Consider the following 18993-nt stretch of genomic DNA (forward strand, 5'->3'; position numbering starts at 1 on the left):
GATCCCCCTCAACACTTTAATGCAAATTGTCACTTCTAGCATCTAATAAGAATTGTTTCTATTGCTTTTCGTTCAGATTTACTCTTTTGAAGCCTCCTGTTGTCTGATCTCATGCCGCTACCCCTCATTTGGAATGAGTGCACTAGAATTTAGGATTTGTTTGCCATTGTGGGTACGCTGACCAGGGACAGGTTTTCCATCTTCAATAGTTAGAAGGACTAGCAGCAGTTTGCGGCACTGGGACGCCAGTTGCCGAAACAAATAATCAACTTCTGCAATGCACTCAGTGCAATGTTTATTGATAAGCGCTCTCAACAGCTGTGTAACGCAGCATAGGACACCGGGTGCAAGACACATTACTGTGCAAATAATGAGTGCATAGATGACACACAAATGTACAGATTCACACTGATACATTGAACACTTATGCGACCTTACTACATAAAATGTGGAACACAATCTGTGGGTAGCAAGTATGGTGTACGTAGTGAGTCATCCTACTGTCCTAACAAAAACAGTGCCTCCTGTAGCAAGAACAAATCCCCAGCAACAACTTCCCCGGCCTTCTCCCCACACACAATGTACACACTTCTCACAAAAGAACATCTCTGTCCATAAAAAGAAGTCATGTTCCTTCACTTATGGCCATAGTTATCTTGGCTAGTTGTGAATAGGTCACAGTCATATATCAATGTAGAAAAACGCTTGTTTTATAATGGTCCTTTATTATTTAAATAGTGCTAAAAGTACATTTATCACAAAACAATTGTATAATGTTTTTAAAGCTACAACATTCTTTGTTCAATGTTTAGATGGAATTTGTGATGGTTCGCTGTTGGTGGTGCATTAAAAACAGGCCATTTTTTTACCTTTTAGAAATAGTTCCACAATATTGCACGGGAAAAGTGAATCAAATGTTTAACGCTTGACTCCCTGTTTCCAACAACTATTTCAACAACCAGGTGTGCTTTCAGAAGCTCCTCTGACCCTAACAGAATACATGTAGGCAAGAAAGTACTTTCGAGTAGTAAAAATGCTTGTTCAGTAGTGTTCCTTCTTTGGGTTGTGATGTACCTCACTTCGGCCGTCGCTGTGGTTCCAGAATTCGTATCAACACTCAAGTTGTCAAGGGGTGTGCAGCGTCTCCTGGAAGATTGAAAACAATTGAAACGATGGAAATGGTCTTAAAGTAAGCACATTTTTAATGCAAAATGCACAAAAGTAAAATTGATGTATGCATCTACATTTCTGAACTGTAAACATGTTTCTACATATTTTCACTTTATGTGGACATTAATTTGTCAAACAAAAGTAAACGCTGTATTCCAATGACACAATCAGAACAATATGTTAAAGTTGTGAACAATACTCACGTAGTTACTGCTTCCAAGGTTGAGTGAAACAGTATGTATTATAGAGGTTTGCTGAACCCACAATTTGCACCTTCTAAGAATATTATTATTTATTTATTTGTTAAGGTTTATGTAAACCTTACAAAATATTTAAAAAAACACACTTTATCAAACGTATTTGCACAACTTTGACATAAAATAAGTACCAATCACAAAAGAAGAAATACAGAATCAAATACAAAGAACAAGTACACATCCAATCAAGAAAAAACAATTGACCAAAATTTCAGAGAAAAAAAAAACAGCAGAAAAAAGAAGTCACCAAATAGGATTAACATTCTCTCCCATTAAATACAGTCGATACATTTTAAAAGAGATCACAAACATTTCTCAAAAACATTGCAACCCTAATATTTAAATTGCCTTTACTACAATGTAGCATTCTATACCAGATGAAATCCCTATCCACATTAGCAGTATTAGATACATATTGACTGAAGTATAGAAGTCTTTTGGCCTTGAGTGCCAGACACACCAGCAAGATATGCTGCAGATTCTCAACCGTCCCCTCTACACAGCAGAATCTACACCAGGTCCAAGACCCTTTCACAGTCGATCTAATGGAATTAACCTGGTTTGTAGCAATGACATTAAATCTGAACGCATAAAATCATTTCTTATTCGTTTACTAGGATAATTGGCTAAATACTGTTCCATAACTGGCAACCATTTATTAAGAGCACACACTTGATGATAGAGTTTAGAGTCCAAGATTATATTTTTTGTATGTAACCAATCAAACCCCATCACACTTTCTTTCACCCGTGTGGGTTTATTCTTGAGAGAGGTTACTGACATACCTAGAAATTTCAGAGTATTTGTAGTTTCGGCATTCAACTCGTGTATAAAAGGGTTACCAATGTCCTGACCTACACAACAGTAGAGTGTATTTGTTTCACTATACATGCATTTCTTCCACAGCTTTAGTCTTTTCCAAGTTACGTAAGCCAATAAAGAGTTTAGACCAAATTCATACAGAATTAACTGAAAAGGAATCGATTTAGGTAAAAAATACAAAACAGATTTCCAGATGTAACTCTCAGTGGATGACCAATCCCCCTTGTATTTAAGAGAATGTAATTCCGCCCCATAGATTAATCTAGGGATGACCTTTTTCGTGTAGAATTCTCTCAGAGGACTCATTGTGAATCTGCCATATCTGGATTCGATTACTCTCATTTGACGGATTGCAATGTCCGCCTTGAATCTAAGTTGAGTTCTAAATACTGATCTTAAATTGGACCCTGATATAACAAAACCTAAATATTTAAACACAGGCTGGGCTCTAAGACGGATTTACCACATGACCAGGTAAGCGAGTCCAGCTTCTTATTTCTGTTACCCAAACAAACTATCACGGTTTTAGCCGAGTTAATCTTCAGCAGTAAAGAAGAAATAAAATCTTCAAAGGCTTTAAGCAATCTTTGAAGACCGATCTTTGTGTTATCGATAACGAGGAAGTCATCAGCATAAGCTAGCCATGCTAAATGGATGTTCTGTATTTTGGGAGCTTTGAGGCCTTTATTCGACAGGGCGGTATTCGCACCACTCATGTAAAGGTTGAATATTGTGGGTGCCAACCTACAGCCCTGACGCAGACCGTTGTATACAATCAGTGCATTCGAAAGAGTATCCTCAGCATCCAATCTTACCCTTATTTCTGTATCGGAGTATATAACCCTGACTATATCCAACAGAATTGGAGGCATATTTAATGTTCCCAGTCTCTGCCAAAGGGTCATCCTGTCCACCAAATCAAAAGCGGAGCTTAAGTCCATGGATGCAACAAAGATAGGTAAAGCACCCTTCTTCATTGCTTCAGCTCGCAGGCAGCTAAGTATCATCCCTCCACATTCGGTTCCCATATTTTTTCTAAAACCGATTTATCCAATATCGAGAATCTTTCCTTGAAGCATCCACTTGTGAATTTCCTTCAATACAACTGAAGCAAACAATTTGGATTCTGGATTCTGGATCCGAAATGGCAATTGGCCTATAGCTTAGGGGACATTGTCGGGAACCCTTCTTAAAAATTGGGATAATAATAGAAACCCTCCATGACAGAGGAAGAACTCTGGTCAATAGTATATTATTGAACAAACTAGAGAGTATTTTTGCCCATATCAGAGGTTCACGTTTGAAAATTTTATTGGAGAGGTTGTTCGGCCCAAGCACACCCGAATTTTTAGGTTTAGATATTAAATCAACGATGTCCCTCGTGCTAAATTTCAAGAGCCATTGGGATCCACAATTCAATGCATCTTTTACATCATGATTTTAGTGTGATATAGATTGGCAAAATGTCCCAGCCAGGTAGATTCATTAATAGGATTGAGGTTTCTCAAGGTTGTTAATTAAGTTCCAGAAATTGCTGGAGTTATGTCCTCGTAGGGAGTTTAACATAATTTCACCATCCCTCTGATATTTAACCATGCGATGTTGGATAGACCAATTTTTATATTTTTGCTTCATTTTCTTTACCATGGCCACAGTATCAGTAATATCATACCCCGCTTTCCAAACCTGTCTGATCTCTTTCCTCATCCGACACTTCCTGTCCTTCACTGCCCCATCAAAATAATGGGTCTTAAGATTATTACCTATATTCTTCTTGCCAAAGGAATCCTCAATTTTTCTAAGAGAACTAATAATATAGTCTGTAAATTTAACAGCCGAATATGTATCGACCCGTTGATTATCAGAAAAGGACTCATAGTCTTTAATCATGGTGGCAGTGAATGAACTGTTTTTTTTCTCAGTCCATTTAATTCTATTCCCTGCATGATTAATTTCCAAGGGATGATTATACATCATTTTTGAATTTGAGTGACCCACAGTGTCCAATTCAAGAGAGATCATACAGTGGTCACTGAGATTAGTATCAATGATGTCCAGCCTTCCAGTACAGTTGAACACACCCACCAAACAAATAATGTAATCAATAGCGGATTTGTAACCTCGCGCTTTCCAAGTAGGAAGAGGATTAGCCACAACTACCAATCCCCGGATCTCAATAAAATGCGACCAAATTCTACCTCGACCCTTGGGGTTATCAACTGCTGGTAATACGGTCTCATAGTTACCAGTATACAGGTCACCAAGAGGAGAATCAACAGGAATATCAGCATTTAGGTCACCAACAATAACAATGTGTCCCCCAGGATTCGCAACCAACCAGGTTTCAAGTAATGAACCCAAATTCCACAGTTCCAACCTTAATTGATTATCAGAGTAATCTGCCTAGTTACAATATATATTCACTAACAGAAATGCAGTGTCCACCGCATTAAACTTTAATATGTAGCCCACCACTAAAAAGTGGTCCGAAAAAGCCCATTCACCCGTGATTCTAGGGTCAATGACATTTTTCACTGCTGTTATAAGACCACCTTTAGGTCTACCACGCCTGCCCCCTTTTGCGGTTAGTGACGAAACCGTGAAACCCTCCCAGCATAGGTGAACCCTAGACAAGGTTTCTTGAATGCAGGCAAACTCATACTGGGCTAGATCATTCATAAGGCTGGAATTGTGCAGCAGATGGGAAGATCCTCGCGGATTCCAGCTTAGTATTTGAGATTATTTTTTTGGGTACTAAAGGGGCTTCAACAGTTTTTTAAGAGTATCAATAGATTCACGTAGGGTCAGGGCAAGCCACCTCCAATCTTGTGTATCTGACTTCTCAGTTACAGGCACAGATCCCCCCCCACCACGTTGAGTATATACGTGTTCAAAGATGTCATAGCCTCTTCGTTGAAGCTGTTCTGCCTCTTTCAGGAGAAGATTTCTAACCAAAGGTGATGGAATAACTAGACGAACGTAATCGAGACGTTGTCTATGTATGTAGTCAACTAAGTCAATGTCGGCAAAAGTGATCAAGGTAAGATCAGGAATTTGACCCAATAAAAATAGTATGAATGGCCTATTTAGTGAGGGCATGGTAGGGTCATTAAAAAGTGTTGTCAGAACAAACCCCGGTAGCTCCGGCCTTACGGGTTCTTTTAGGTCAAGCATCGGGTAATCCAGTGACTGTTCGATACCCTTTTCTTGAACACTAGGATTAATCATTCCAGACCTCCCCTCACCCCGATCAGCACAGTATTCCTCGTAGCTTCCAACATCATTTGTACCCAGTGATTGTCCTGCCAACATATTGGACAGGTCTTTCGAGTGTTTTTCCTTGAGTGTTTTTATTAAGGATTCATAGAAGGCCTCATTATTCGCAGTCTGTTTGGTATCCTTCTCATTACTCATATTGGAGACATGTCTGACAGACCTTTCAGGATTTACAGCGGTTTCTCTCTTTTTTGCTTCAGTATTTATGTCGTTAGATGTTTTACCCGACACAATTTTCCAATTGTGACTACCCATTCCAGTATTAACCGAAATACCTACATGATTCCTCACTGGGACGGCCTCATGACTGAGTACACCTTCCTTACTAGTCTTTGTTTCAAGCATGACAGACCCTTTTTCGTTAGCCAGAATAATATCTTCGCTGTCTAGAGGACTTTGTGATTCCACCAAGGATACATCTGGCAGGGCAACATTAAAAATCTCATATAGATCATCTTAGTGGTTTTTCTTTTTCAGAATATCACAAAGTAGATGGTCCCCTTCAAAATAGGAACTTTGTGTGAATTGATCAATACCTCTACTTTTTTTTTTAAAAGTTGGTCTTTCATTCCTACAGACTTATTGCTTTGCAATTTTTTCTCTACACCAACTAGTTGTACCTCAGCAACCTCTTCGTAAGTGAGATCTCTGAGGAATTTTCTAGAAGACTTCATCTGCCCTCCTTGCTTATAAGCATTATTATTTTTTTTCTTCAATTTGGCCAACTTTTTCCCTTGTCTTTTAGAGAGTTTAGAATCATTCACACCCGGCTCCTCTATCTTTCCGGGAACTTTACCCACCTGTTCAAATTGAACTTTATCCACGGAATCGGACTTGGTACTACCCATGCCGAACCCCACAGCAGAATCCTGAGTAGCAGGTATAACAATAATCTCATCTGCTGACTGAACAGAGAGAGACTTTATAGGACCAGAGCTAACAACATTCACCTGAAATTGTCATCCAGCCTTACCGTCATAATTTTACTCAATGAATCAGATAATTTACCTGGGAGCAAAGACATTTCAGAGACTAAATCCCCAATAGATATCGTTTGATTCTGCAATTCAGTAAGTATGAGCCAGTTAAAGAGACTCATCATCATAGAGAAATCAGATGCCGATGTGTCAGGCATACTTGTAACTGAATTCGGAGCATGGCTTGGAAATTGATTAGATAAATCCAGCAAATTGTCATAATTAAAGTCACTAGGAAAACCGTTGTCATTATCAGGTATCTGCAGCTCAGAGTCAATGCCAGAACCCAGAGCCTTGGTTTTATCACCCATAATATTAGATATCTCCTCATCCCCAAATAATGGTTGAGAGGAGTCTATGGTCTCCCCATTCTGTTTCCCAACAGGGAGCACTCTTGTGCATACTGCAACAATTCGACCTCCTCATCTTTAACTTCAGGCAAAGGTAAGGCAGCAGCACGGGCAAGACTAGCACGTCTTGTGCTCACTGCTGAGAAAAAGTCAGCACCCGCTTCTTTACGCATCTGCGGTATTTTAAGTTTCCTCATAGTTACACTTGAAGCCACTAAGTAGCGGCTCCCCTATTAACAGAGATGAAAAAAACGACAACACACAACAGCCAGCCACTTGGTCCACTTGGGTGCGGGCGCGGGTGCGCAGGCACGGGACCTGATGTAGGCTGTCGGGAGGTGGGGCGGGGCTTGAGAGCGGGCTCAGTTAACTAGAGAAGATAGAAAAAGAAGCTTAAGCAACGCAACCAAACGTAAACCAAACGTAATGTCCACAATGTCCACAATGAGAACGCAGGCAAGAGCTCCTGAACACCACTCACAGGCACAGGTTTCCACAAATGAAGTAAACGGCGTCTTCCTCTTGCCGACAGCACTCGCTGGAGCAGCTGTAATCAGCAAAGAACAGAGTGGCCAGCCAAACAGCCAGCCACTTGGTCCACTTGGGTGAATATATCTTCTGGTTTAGAAAGCTCTGATCGCTGCAGATCACTGGTGCTACTTATTTAGGACACTGTCCGCGTTTGCCACAAAGGGATATTTCCATTGGCATCTCCAATTGTTGAATAAAGCCCTCTGACTATGTCCCCAGCCTGTTCCTGGGGACCCCTACTGGCGTGGCCAAGGGGGCCAGGTTGCTCCACAAGATAGAAGTTGATGGGCTTATGGGTGGAATGGGGAGAGCCCTCTGGTCCCACTCACTGGACCCCCATCTCAAGGCAGACATCAATCACAGAATAGATTCCTACGGACCTCCTTCCCCAAGACAAGAGGGCATTAAGCTCTCTCTAGCCTGACCCAAAGTCCTCAAGAGCAAAAACAAACACGTTGATTCATCCGCAGACAGTTTGACAAACAAGATGCTTTTAAAAATGACACTGCTAATATTGGAAAACTTCCTTTAGTACAAAAGTAGTAATTTCAAAGGCCCAGGGAGATTTTCTGCGAGCCCTGATCGCTCATGTGTGGTACAATATTGCCAGGCCATGGAGTTCCGGCTGCATTTGTAGCCATGGATACAAACTTACCCATTCTCGCGGCACAGTGTTCCCTCACAGGTGATATGAAGTTGAAATGTTAATGCCAACCAGTATTCTTTTCACATTCTAAAAGGGTTAGAGAGACTAGCAAGCAATTTGCCAGCAGCAGGTTCACATGACAGGGAAGCAAGGTATTTGTGTCCATCCCATTCAGGGCTACGCTTTAACATCGAGGACTTGGATTCCAAAAAGGCAGACAGGCTAAACAAACGCTTGGTCTGGTACATAAAGCCCAAAGTAAGTTCAGGTGAATCTAGGGGAGACAGTCAATCCCGGCTCCACACTATGTTCACTACGAGAGCGAAGACCATCACAAAGAGCCTGGCCTAGGGGGGGATAACAGAGCACTATAAAAGCCAGTAAGCCAGAATAGGAGTTTAGAGGGAGTACAGCTTGGAGGTGAAAGGAGAATTTTAAAAGCTTGCCAGAGGCGAAATCAGAAGTCTGGAGGATAGAACCAGACAGCTGAACAAATTGGTGCCTAAGGATGCAGAAGAGTGGTTGGAGCAGAAGCCCAGAGGGATGGCAATGGTAGCCCAAGAATCTGAAAGAGGTACTAAAGCAAGAAGCAGGAGTGTGAGATGGTTGGCCAAAGAGCAGGGCCCTAGTAAGAAGGAGTGAGGGGCAAAGAGAAGTAAGGGAGGAGCTGAATATAGGGAAGGTGTCCAGGAGGTGAATGACCCGAAAGCAAGAGTATTACAGAGGAGGGAGGAGCTCAAAGGAGTAAAGAAGAACCTGGGAGTGATAGTAGTGCTAAGGTCGGTGGTGCTCAGAGTAGAGAAGAAGGTTCCCAGAGGGGTGAAGATCCCGAGAGTGATAGTAAAATATAGGGGATGTGCTCAGGGGCCCAAAGAAGGTGCTCAGAACGGGAAATAAATCAAAAGCAATAGCAGTATAGAGGAGTGGGAAGCTCATGTGAGCCAAGAATGTGTCCAGAAGGGTAAACATCGCAGAGGAGGATGGTGCTCAAAAGAGTGAAGAAGTTGAGGACAAGGAATATTGTAGAGGAAGAGCCAAATAGCCCTACCAGAAGCTCTGCCCCCATGTTGCCTATATGTTGGGAACCGGAAATTGCAACATGTGCAGTACCAGTGAGGATGCCTATACCACAAAGAATCCTTGAGACAAGATATCCATTGAGAAAACCCTATATGCATTCACGAAGAAATAACGGTCTTCTAGAAAAAGTCCCAGAAGAAGTGTGAAAACGAACGGGAAAGGAGACTGGTGACGTCATATGAAGCAGAATTGACGCACTGATAAAAGACACAAATGAAGAAGGAATATAGACATTCTATAGGATCTGAGGATAAAGTATCGAAGTAAAGCAACATTTTGGGATCGAAATGAAGATGGCTCGTGCGAAGAAACAGTGAAGAAAATGCAAAGTCATTTTACAATTGTACAGATGCAGTAACACAAGTAGACAAAATAATCCTGAGGCTGGCTACATAGTAAATACATTGAGGCAATGCGCCAATGTATATTCATAGGAATGTATAGAATCTGGATGTTCCACAATGCACTTTAGTAAACTTAAACCCAGTGAATGACGAGGGCTTGAAGTGTGGCGCAGTTGGAAAATAGCTGATGGTGAAGGAGAAATAGACTGTGGGTCGAGCTAAACCGAAACCAGAAGATAAGACTATGCCACACCTCCTTTCATTCTCAGTCAGAGTGAGCCTCTACATGGCTGAGTTCAAAGAATGGCAGACTGCAGGAGGGATGATGGATGAAGGCTAATTGGGTGGTGAGACATGACCAGGCCAATCCTCCCAGCACCTGGGGTAACCAGCTTGCGTGCTGCTAGCAAGTGGAATATTCCAAAAGGGTACAAGCGTGCCAACCAATTATAGAGGGCTGCGTATCAATGAGCCCTATAGTTTAAGAATCCAATAGGGTGTTGAATATTAATATGACACAGACAATGACTTGCACTTGTGATGGGCTTATTTGTCCACCTGATCTTAGCGACCCAATCACAACCCCCCGTCAGTATGGAAAGTATACCTCTATGTCCCCTTTAAGCCTATGACTTTCCTTAGTAGGTCTTCTTAGTTAGCCCCGGAGGATGACGTCAGTAGTGACACATTTTTAGTATAAGAATGCTGTTTTTCACATAGTGATTTCAGAGAAATCAAGCAAACGTCCATTGATGTCCTTTGTAACTCCCTATTTTAGATATTTGTTAATAAAACACTACAATGTTTTGCCAATTCCCTGAGTCGGTTTGATTATTGATGTATGAGTAAGTTCTGCATCCCCATCCATCTCTATATTGCTACCTCATCTTAAAAGGCCCCAAGTCCCAGGGTTCACGTGGTAGCAGATGTAGGATGGTTAACAATCCATCGACCCAGTAAGCTTTTAAGGGTCTCGGAATATCGGACGTCCTCTGCCATTTAGCTGACAGACCGCAAGGCTTCCTGTGGATAGCGGCTAAAAAGAACTTGCAAGACAATAGACATAGGTAGGACGGGTCCCTCTTTCACAAAATCCCCTCCTGGTTTCCACAAGGAGCTGAGCGGACCGAAATAGACGGTGGCCGGTTGAAGAGGAGAAGATCCAGAGGGTGAGGAGCTGAAAAGCGAATGGTCAGTAGATTGAGAAAGGTGGCAAAAAATGAATGAATAATAATTGGGGAAAGTGATAATGGGAAGAAAGTAACGGAGGGTTGGTTGGGTATTTAGTGAATGACGAAGAGTGTCAAATAAGGTATATGACGAGGAGCTTCACAGATCAGCCCAGAATCCCACGTTCAAGGAATGTTTAGAAGAAGTTATTTCAAAATCAAAGTAGATCAGAAGACGACACGTAAGATAAGGTCTGTGAAAGGAAATAACTTACACTCCCATCAGAGTATCAGAGCTGTCTGTTTGTGTACATTATGTATTTTTGTATAGAGAAAAGAATGAGATGTCGAAAAAAGTGACAAACAATAGATTGTGTCAAGAGGCTGAGAGTAAAAAACTCAATTTTATTTAGTCATTATCGGTACCTACTGAATAGGTAGATTGAAGTAAAGTATGAAATAGAGGTTTGAAGTGGCAACGAGTGGTGTGCGCTCATATTTATGATTTTTCTGAAACGTATTCTTTGTGTGTGAAATAACGGTAAGTATTGACAGTCAATTGAGACTCGTCGCAATGAGGGATGTTACTCCACTAGTACACCTGTGTAAGCAACTACCAAAACACGCACACAAGTTTCAGCAATACCGGGCAGAATGGGTTAAGGGCACAACAGATAAGATTTTCATGTCATGGCCACAAGGGGATCACTGTCAAAAGTGGTTTTACAACACATGACCACATACTTGCATGCTGCGTACACGGGAAAGAAATTGGAAAAATGGTTACCTAGTTTAGAGCTTTGTAAGATGTACCAGGAGAAACGGAAAGACACGCCTCCTGAAGACTGGATGCTTAACCAGTGTAAAGAGGGAGGTGTTGAGCTTTCTGCTCCCCTACTGCGCCTAAAGTAAATGACGATGGTGCAAAGGATGATGGATTGTATCCATTAAGGGAACTAAAGGCAACAACATGGTATAGTAATCTGATACATGAACCACCTGCTTATAGCAGTGACGAGAGTCCAGAAAGGATGTCAGAAAAGGAAGTGATCTCTAAAGTCTTACAGGACAAAGAGAAAAATGAACTGTCAAATTTTAACCTTTGAGATCGAACGAGGAATTAAGAGATGGAAAGGAGAAAAAGACAAAGCTGACGAGATAGCGCTCATACAGAATGAATGGATGGGTGGGTGGTCAGATATTGCTCAAACTTGATGGGAAGCGCATTGAGGAAGTGAGGCAAGGAGAAGATAAAGATGAGCAGGATAAAAAAGACAGGGAACGAAAGAAAAGATTGAAAGAAGATGAGTATAAAAATAAAGAGTAGACAAAGACGAGAACAGATGAATCAGGAAGAACAGCTAAGAAAGGAAGAAAGAGAAGAAGAACAAAGAAAATATGACAATAGACCGAGTAATCGAAGAACGAGATAGGCCGGAAAAGAAGAGAGAAGAGGAAGAACAGAAATTGAGAGGGAAAAGAATGCAAAGGCGAGGAGGTGCGTAGGGCAAATGAAAGAAGGGAAGCGAAAAAACAGGAAGAAGAAAGAGAGGGAAGCGAAGAAACACAGGGAATTTGACGAGGAAATGGAACAAAAGAGAAGACAGAGGGCTCACGACATTGATCGCATTGAGAAAGAACTAATGGAACCAAGTCCGATAGTATTATGGGGAGACAGAGGAGTTTCTCCCAAAGATGCAATGCCAGGACCCTTTAGGGGAAACAGAGTAGAATTTTGAGATAGGAATTATCAGAGACAGGATTGATAAAGCGTATCAGGAGATGAGGACAAAAAGTGAATTAAAGAACAGGGGAAAAGAAGATCGATCTGAAATTGCCCATTCACGAGGCAAGGAAGGAAGCCTGTTTAGTATCGAGCATAGAGCCTTGTCTTCGAACAGGTGGACTCTAAACAGAGACAAGAAAGATGACAGCCATACTAGCTAGGGACAAGATACGTCAGACGAAGACAGGGAAACCTTCTGGGGGGGACGAGTGTGCGAGTGCATGCAGTCCTGAGGGGTGCTTCCAGACTGACAAGGAACTGAGATGGTGCGACTTAGACCAACCTAAAGAAAGGACACCAGAGCCTATGGCGTACCCAGAGCGACCTAAAGGGTGATCTCACAGTGAGAGGGGAGAAATCGCCACCATATGTGAGCAGACTAAGGTCAATGCCAGGGAGAAGGCGATCAGGAACCATTGTCCCTACTATGGATAGGCAGACGATGGGAGCAGATTGCGACTTTGGAATTTCGCAATTCCCTATATTAGGGAAATCCGCCGGCGGTATAAGCGTGAAATTTCCCCATTGAGCCCAATGGGGAATGGGGCATTCCCAAATGGGCTCAATGGGGAATACCATTACCGCCGAACTCGTGATCCGGCGCTACTAGCCGGGGGGTTCGGCGGTAGGGCAGATAGCGCTGGCGCTAATAGTGCCCAAGTCGTGATGAGGCCCAATATCCTGACACGTCAGATATGGGTGCACTTATGGCACATAAGATGAGAGGACGAAGATCTGCTTTCTTACATTCAAAATTTTCAAGAACGGTGGTCTTTGGAAACTCGAGAATTGTGGGGGAAATCAATACCTGTATTCTATGATATTTTGTGTCAGGGACTGCCAGAACAGGTACAGAGACAGCTCAAGAAGCTAGTGGGAATGGAAGCAAAACCACGGGCAGAAATACCGTTTACCATTGCGCATCATTGCCGATTGTTGCAAGAGAGAAATAAGAAGAGGGAAGATGCTAGGAAACATATGATATGATAGTTTATTTATATAGCGCCTATACACAATGTGTTTCAAAGCGCTTCAAGGCAAGGGAGGGAACAAGGGAAAATACAATGACATTCTTACAGGCCATGAACAGTAAGGATGTGAAACAACTATTGTACTCGGCCTGATGACATTTCAGATAGTGCAAGAGCTAAGACATAGGTAAGGAGGGGAGGGGAAGAGTTGGAAGGAAATGGAAACAGACAGGCGACTAGGCCTGGCAACATTTCTGGTAGAGCTGGAGGAAAACAAAAAAGGTGAGGGGGAGGGGTGCAGAAAGTGAGGGGAGGAACACAACAAGCGACTATCGTACTAGGCCTGACGACATTTCAGATAATGCTGGAGTGGTGGGGGGGACAAGTAAGGGGAGGGAGGAGGAGACAGAGGAGGTTGCTATCATACTAGGTTCCGGGACCATTCTGATAGAGTAAGTGCCTAGAAGAAAGTAAGGGGAGAAAGGGAGAGGAGGAGAGAACAGAGTAAGCCGTCAAAAAGAGCAGAGAAGCAAGAGGGGATAGCGAATACAACTGCAGAAGTCAGTAGTAACACATAATGTTGCAAGTCTGGATACAAGATGAAGATGGGAACAGCACGATTCATGGCGATCATGGGAAAGGGTGATGCACTGTGAATCAATGAAGTCCGTAAAAGTAAAATACAGCATTGGCCACAAGACGGTGATGGTAAAACCAGAATGTATCAGGACAGACTCCTGCAGAAGTAGGCTGGGGGGGGTATAAGAAGCAAAACAGGCAACACCTGTGTGCAAGAAGGGGGGGGTACAAGGGAACATCACAGAGGGACCAGAGGGGTGGGGATGGCCTGTCGGGACAGAGGGAGTAGACGCATGTTGGTGCATGCTTACCTGCTATCTAAGCAGGGGTTCGGTCCAGGGATCCTCCTGGTCCGAACAGGTCCAAACAGGAATTGCCCTTTTCTTTGTCTGACCAAACAGGAATTGCCCTTTTCTTTGTCTGTCCAAACAGGAATTGCCCTTTTCACTTGAGGAACCTAAATGAGTTCAGATGAAATTGTCAAAGTACGCTATAGAGGGAGCAGTACTGACAAGCAGAGAGGGCCTGGGAACGCACCAAGTAGCATGTATGTCACAGGCAGATAATCAACGACAACATGACCAAGGAGGGAATGGGTTCAAGCCGAGAGGCAGGGGAACTCGTTTTAGAGGAAGAGGAGGTTTTCAGAATAATCAAGGAGGCTTTCAGAACAACCAAGAAGGTTTTCAGAATGTGCAGTAGGATAATCAAAGCATGCAGGGAGGGCAGATTAGAAGACTCCCTCCTGTGTGTTGGACATGTGGAATGACAGGACATATTGCGTGAACATGTGGGAGCAGAATGGACAATTCTCAAGAGGTGGACAGCTTATCCTCCAGCATATAGCTTCCAAGGCAGGGACGGGTTTGCCCAAGATCAGACAGTGTATCAGGCACAAGTACTGCAAACGCAACCGGCTTTACAACCACAGCAAGCACCATTGAATCCGCCGTAAGGGCAGTCACCGCACGCACCTATGCAGATACAGCAGAGTGCAAACACAGCACAATTATTGACTCCTTGAGTAGTGGGTGTCTGTTGTGGGAGGGAGTCCTTTTACAGGCACAGCAATATGCATGTATCCACAATAGGACAGCTCACAGGGTGACTTGATGTGTTCATTACTATCAGTAATGCCAAATCATCAAGAGGAACCAAGGGTTGATGTTACCATAGGAAGCAAATCTTTTATTTTTTAATAGACACTGGGGCAACATGCTCATGTATACGGGAGGGAACACTTTCGTTATTGGGAAATGCCATGAATACGCAAGTCTTCTCTGGAACTACAAGCAGAGTTCATTTCAATAAGAAATTACCAGTCTATAGGAGAGCGTGATATGTCTGTCCCATTTTTATATTCAAGGCAGACACCAGTTAGTATTCTGGGCCAGGATTTAACGACACAGTTAAATATGACAATTTCCTTCACTGACGAATGTATAGTGTGTTCAACAGCAGGAACACACTATTTGAACATGGGCAAATTCATCATGCAATTTACAGGACAGATAGCTCTGTGAGTTACACTGTTAGAGCCAGAGGTCTTTCACTATGGGGTCCGCATTTTGTTAACATGGGTACCCGGCTTAGTGGGCAAGATTACGAGGATACCTGATGCATTCCTGTTCAGGTCACATGTACCTATGGACGAAGAGGGGGGACAGATTATTCCCCTAGAATTACAGGTAACCATAGTGCGAGGAGAATTGGACATGCTCGAAGGAATTTATGACAAGGGCAGGCTATGGAGAACAGTAATTTCCATTGGGGAAGGGTACAGATTGACTAACGTCACTGACGAGGATATGTTTAAAGAAAGAAACTGAAGTGGTGTTTGAAATGAGCATCACTTATTGGATTGGGATTAGGATAGAAAGAAGAGAGATCCCACAGAGAATAATGATAGTGCGGCAGCATCCCGCATTTTTGAATGAGGACATTGAAAAGGTGCTTACCTCTTTATGGACTACAGGCCCCTATAACGTAGGCCTGTTGAAGGGGTGGGAGAAGTTAAAATTAAGCTGAAACCAGGAGCAATTTTACCCCGAGCAAGGCAGTATCCTATGTCTCGAGAGGCAGGTGAGGGTATTTTTAAGACTATATATCGGCTATGATGGGACAATGCATTTTGGTGACATCAGAGTCACTGTGTAATAACGCAGTGTATCTTGTGAAAAAAAATCGAAAGAGGGTTTGTGGCGTTCAATTCAGGACATGAGGCTGATTAACCAGATTGTAGAGGCAGAGTTTCCTCTGGTTCCAAATCCTGCAACGATTTTATGTATAATTCCCCCAGAAGCACGATATTTCACGGTGATTGACTTGAAACATGTGTTTTTCTCAATCCCATTGCATAAGGATTCCCAAGATCTTATGCCATTCACGTTCCGTCAGACTAAACTGAAAAGCATGTTTGCCCCAAGGGTACTGTGAATCTCCATCGATCTTTAATAGGGTCCTGCAGATGGACCTGAGCAATATTGATCTGCCGAGTATTGTGCTGCAGTACGTAGACAGTATTTTCATTTGTAGTACAACAAAGGAAGAATGCAGACGAGACTCAATTCAGCTGATGATTATTCCAGCAGACAAAGGATATAAAAGTGGACAAGGAGAAATTGCAATGTTGTCAAGAAGACGCGATATACATAGGTCAGTTGATCTCGCATGAAGGAAAGAAAGTTACACCTGAAAGAGCTGAGGCGATTATGAAAACTCCAAAACCGCACACAATAAAGCAAATGCAACAGTTTTTGTAATTATGTCACAGCATGGGTATTTGACTATAGTTCATATACAAGACCCGTTTTGCAGGCTTTGAAGAAAGCACAGGTGAATAAAAAAAACGTTGAATGAACTGAGGAAATGGAGGAAGGGTTTGATGAATTGAAAAAAGCAATTTGTACAGCTCCAGTTTTAGGGATTCCCAATCATTCTGAAGAATCCCATTTGTTTTTGCACACAAATGGAACAGTTATGACAGAAGTACTCGAACAGAGAACCACATTAGGGTACAAACCCTTAGCATATAGTGGGATTCTAGACCCAGTTATGAGGGCACTTTCCTTGTGAACAGTCGCTGGCAGGAGCCGGGTTCACTATTGAGAAGTCCACAAGCATCGTGATGTGGTGTTCCAGGACTATTAATTGAGCAAGCATTATTTGCTGTATTGGAGAAACCTAAGGGTACGCTGACATCTCAGAGAGGTCTCCTTATGAGGTGGTTATATCAAATCCAGCAATCAAAATAGTTGGGTGTAAAATAGTGAATCCTGCCACGTTTGTAGCCAAACCACTGGCAGCGGATGAGCAAGTCCATGGGCCTCATTACACTTGTGCGGTAACCATGGTGCTATTAGTGCCATGGTTGCTGCTGGTACTTTAACGTGTCAGCCTTGATGGATGGCGGAATTACCGGCCTACTCCAAGGTGAGCGGGGCCGGTAATTCCCCATTCACCAAGGCCCTTCCCCATTCCTATTTTTGCCCCCATAGGGCATAATGGGAATGTGGAAGGTGGTAATTACGGTACCGCAAATTGCGGTACCGTAATTAGCACCGAGGTCCCTTTGCGGCACCCTACTTTAATGGCTGGTAAAACCACCCGTTAAGGTCGTGTCCCGCAAAGGGAACTCGTAGTAAGGCGGTAAGGGTTTACCGGTACCGGTGCCCTTACCGGTACCGCTAAACCCTTACCGCCTACCGTGTAATGAGGCCCCATGATAGCACTAATTATGAGCAATTCTATGATGAAATCCTGACGGTAAAGGAGAATGCTCTAGCAGCGGGGGAGGTTCTCTTTATTGACGGGTCTTCAGAAATTGATCAAACTGATGGAGAAAGGCATTCAGGTGCTGCTCTGGTATGACACAGGGCTAATGGGGAAGTAATGACAGACTATCGTCTCACTTTTTGGCACAGGCTGCAGAATTAGAGGTGCTTATTGTCATGTTTGAAAATAACAAAGTTACTCACCGTAGTAACTACCTAACTCCTAGTCGATAGTCCCCTTTCCTCCATACTTGTGGGACATTCCATCCTTCGGGACGGGACAGAGCACTTTTGTCAAAAAGCATCAAAAATGAAAATGTTTGTCCTTCTACTCTGTTTATGCCGGGTACCGCACGCGGACGTAACCCCGCCCTCCTGAGCTCCACCCCACGCATCGCCCTTCAGTCCTTTTCTATCACCAGGTCTGCGACGGGCAGAGGGGACGGTGGGCAGGCTTATGGAGGAAAGGGTACTATGGACTTTGTTATACTCCTACGTTCCGTCCCCTTTCCTCCATCCTTGTGGGAGATTCCCATGCACACCTCACAGGTAATACGGGTGGATGGAAAACCCCTACACTGGAATACATTCTGAAGAACATCCTGGCCAAAAAGTGCATCAGCTCTGGAGCTCAGGTAAAGCCGATGGGCAAGCCCACGAAGCCGCTTTGGCGATGGACTCCCAAGGGACATACTTTTGGAAGGCAACAGCAGTCACTTTGCCCGAGACTAGATGTGCATGGATGCTCTTCGGTAGTCGAAGGCTTGTCACGCTCATCTGGTCTCCACGGGGGCGTAGCACGTGGCTGCACGAATGATGTCTGCACTGGCGTGGTACTGCGCAGATGATGATGCTTGCTGCGACTTCTCCCTTATTATCACCCCCACAAGGCATTTGTCTGTAAGATTGGAATAAGATATTAGCTACTGAGCGGGGTTGAATTGGACCCACCTCCACAACCACCTGATGCCATACTCCTCTTTGATCTCACCTTAGAGTTTTGTCAGGTAGGCCCTCCGTCCTGCAATCTAGCAGGGGCGCACTGAACACAGTCTCTCCCTGGATCTAGTTACTTCACTGGTCCAGTGAGCGGATGCCGAGTCTTGGAGAGCTGGGTCAAACAGGTAAGTCTCTATGCCAATGGTTGCTTGCTATAGGTGCTTGAAATCTTTATTCCCCAAGTCCTTTTTTGATCTGTGTTTTGTCTTTTCTTTCAGGCGCGGTCTCGAGCGGATTTTGAATGGAGGATCAACTCTTCCTAA

The 18993-nt window shown here is 43.3% G+C and overlaps 1 protein-coding gene across 1 annotated transcript in view; it reads right to left on the reverse strand.

Annotated features, from left to right (window-relative positions):
• Window positions 1-705: 705 nt before the first annotated feature.
• SPA17 (sperm autoantigenic protein 17) overlaps window positions 706-18993 on the reverse strand; it is a 382615-nt gene continuing 364327 nt past the window's right edge. Inside the window, exon 7 of the mRNA XM_069614536.1 lies at window positions 706-1146. The gene's annotated coding sequence lies outside the window, so the exon portion shown is untranslated. The remainder of the gene's footprint in view (window positions 1147-18993) is intronic.

The sequence above is a fragment of the Ambystoma mexicanum genome, chromosome 9 (genome assembly GCF_040938575.1).
Source record: "Ambystoma mexicanum isolate Mex_15411 chromosome 9, UKY_AmexF1_1, whole genome shotgun sequence".
In the NCBI taxonomy this organism is placed as follows: domain Eukaryota; kingdom Metazoa; phylum Chordata; class Amphibia; order Caudata; family Ambystomatidae; genus Ambystoma; species Ambystoma mexicanum.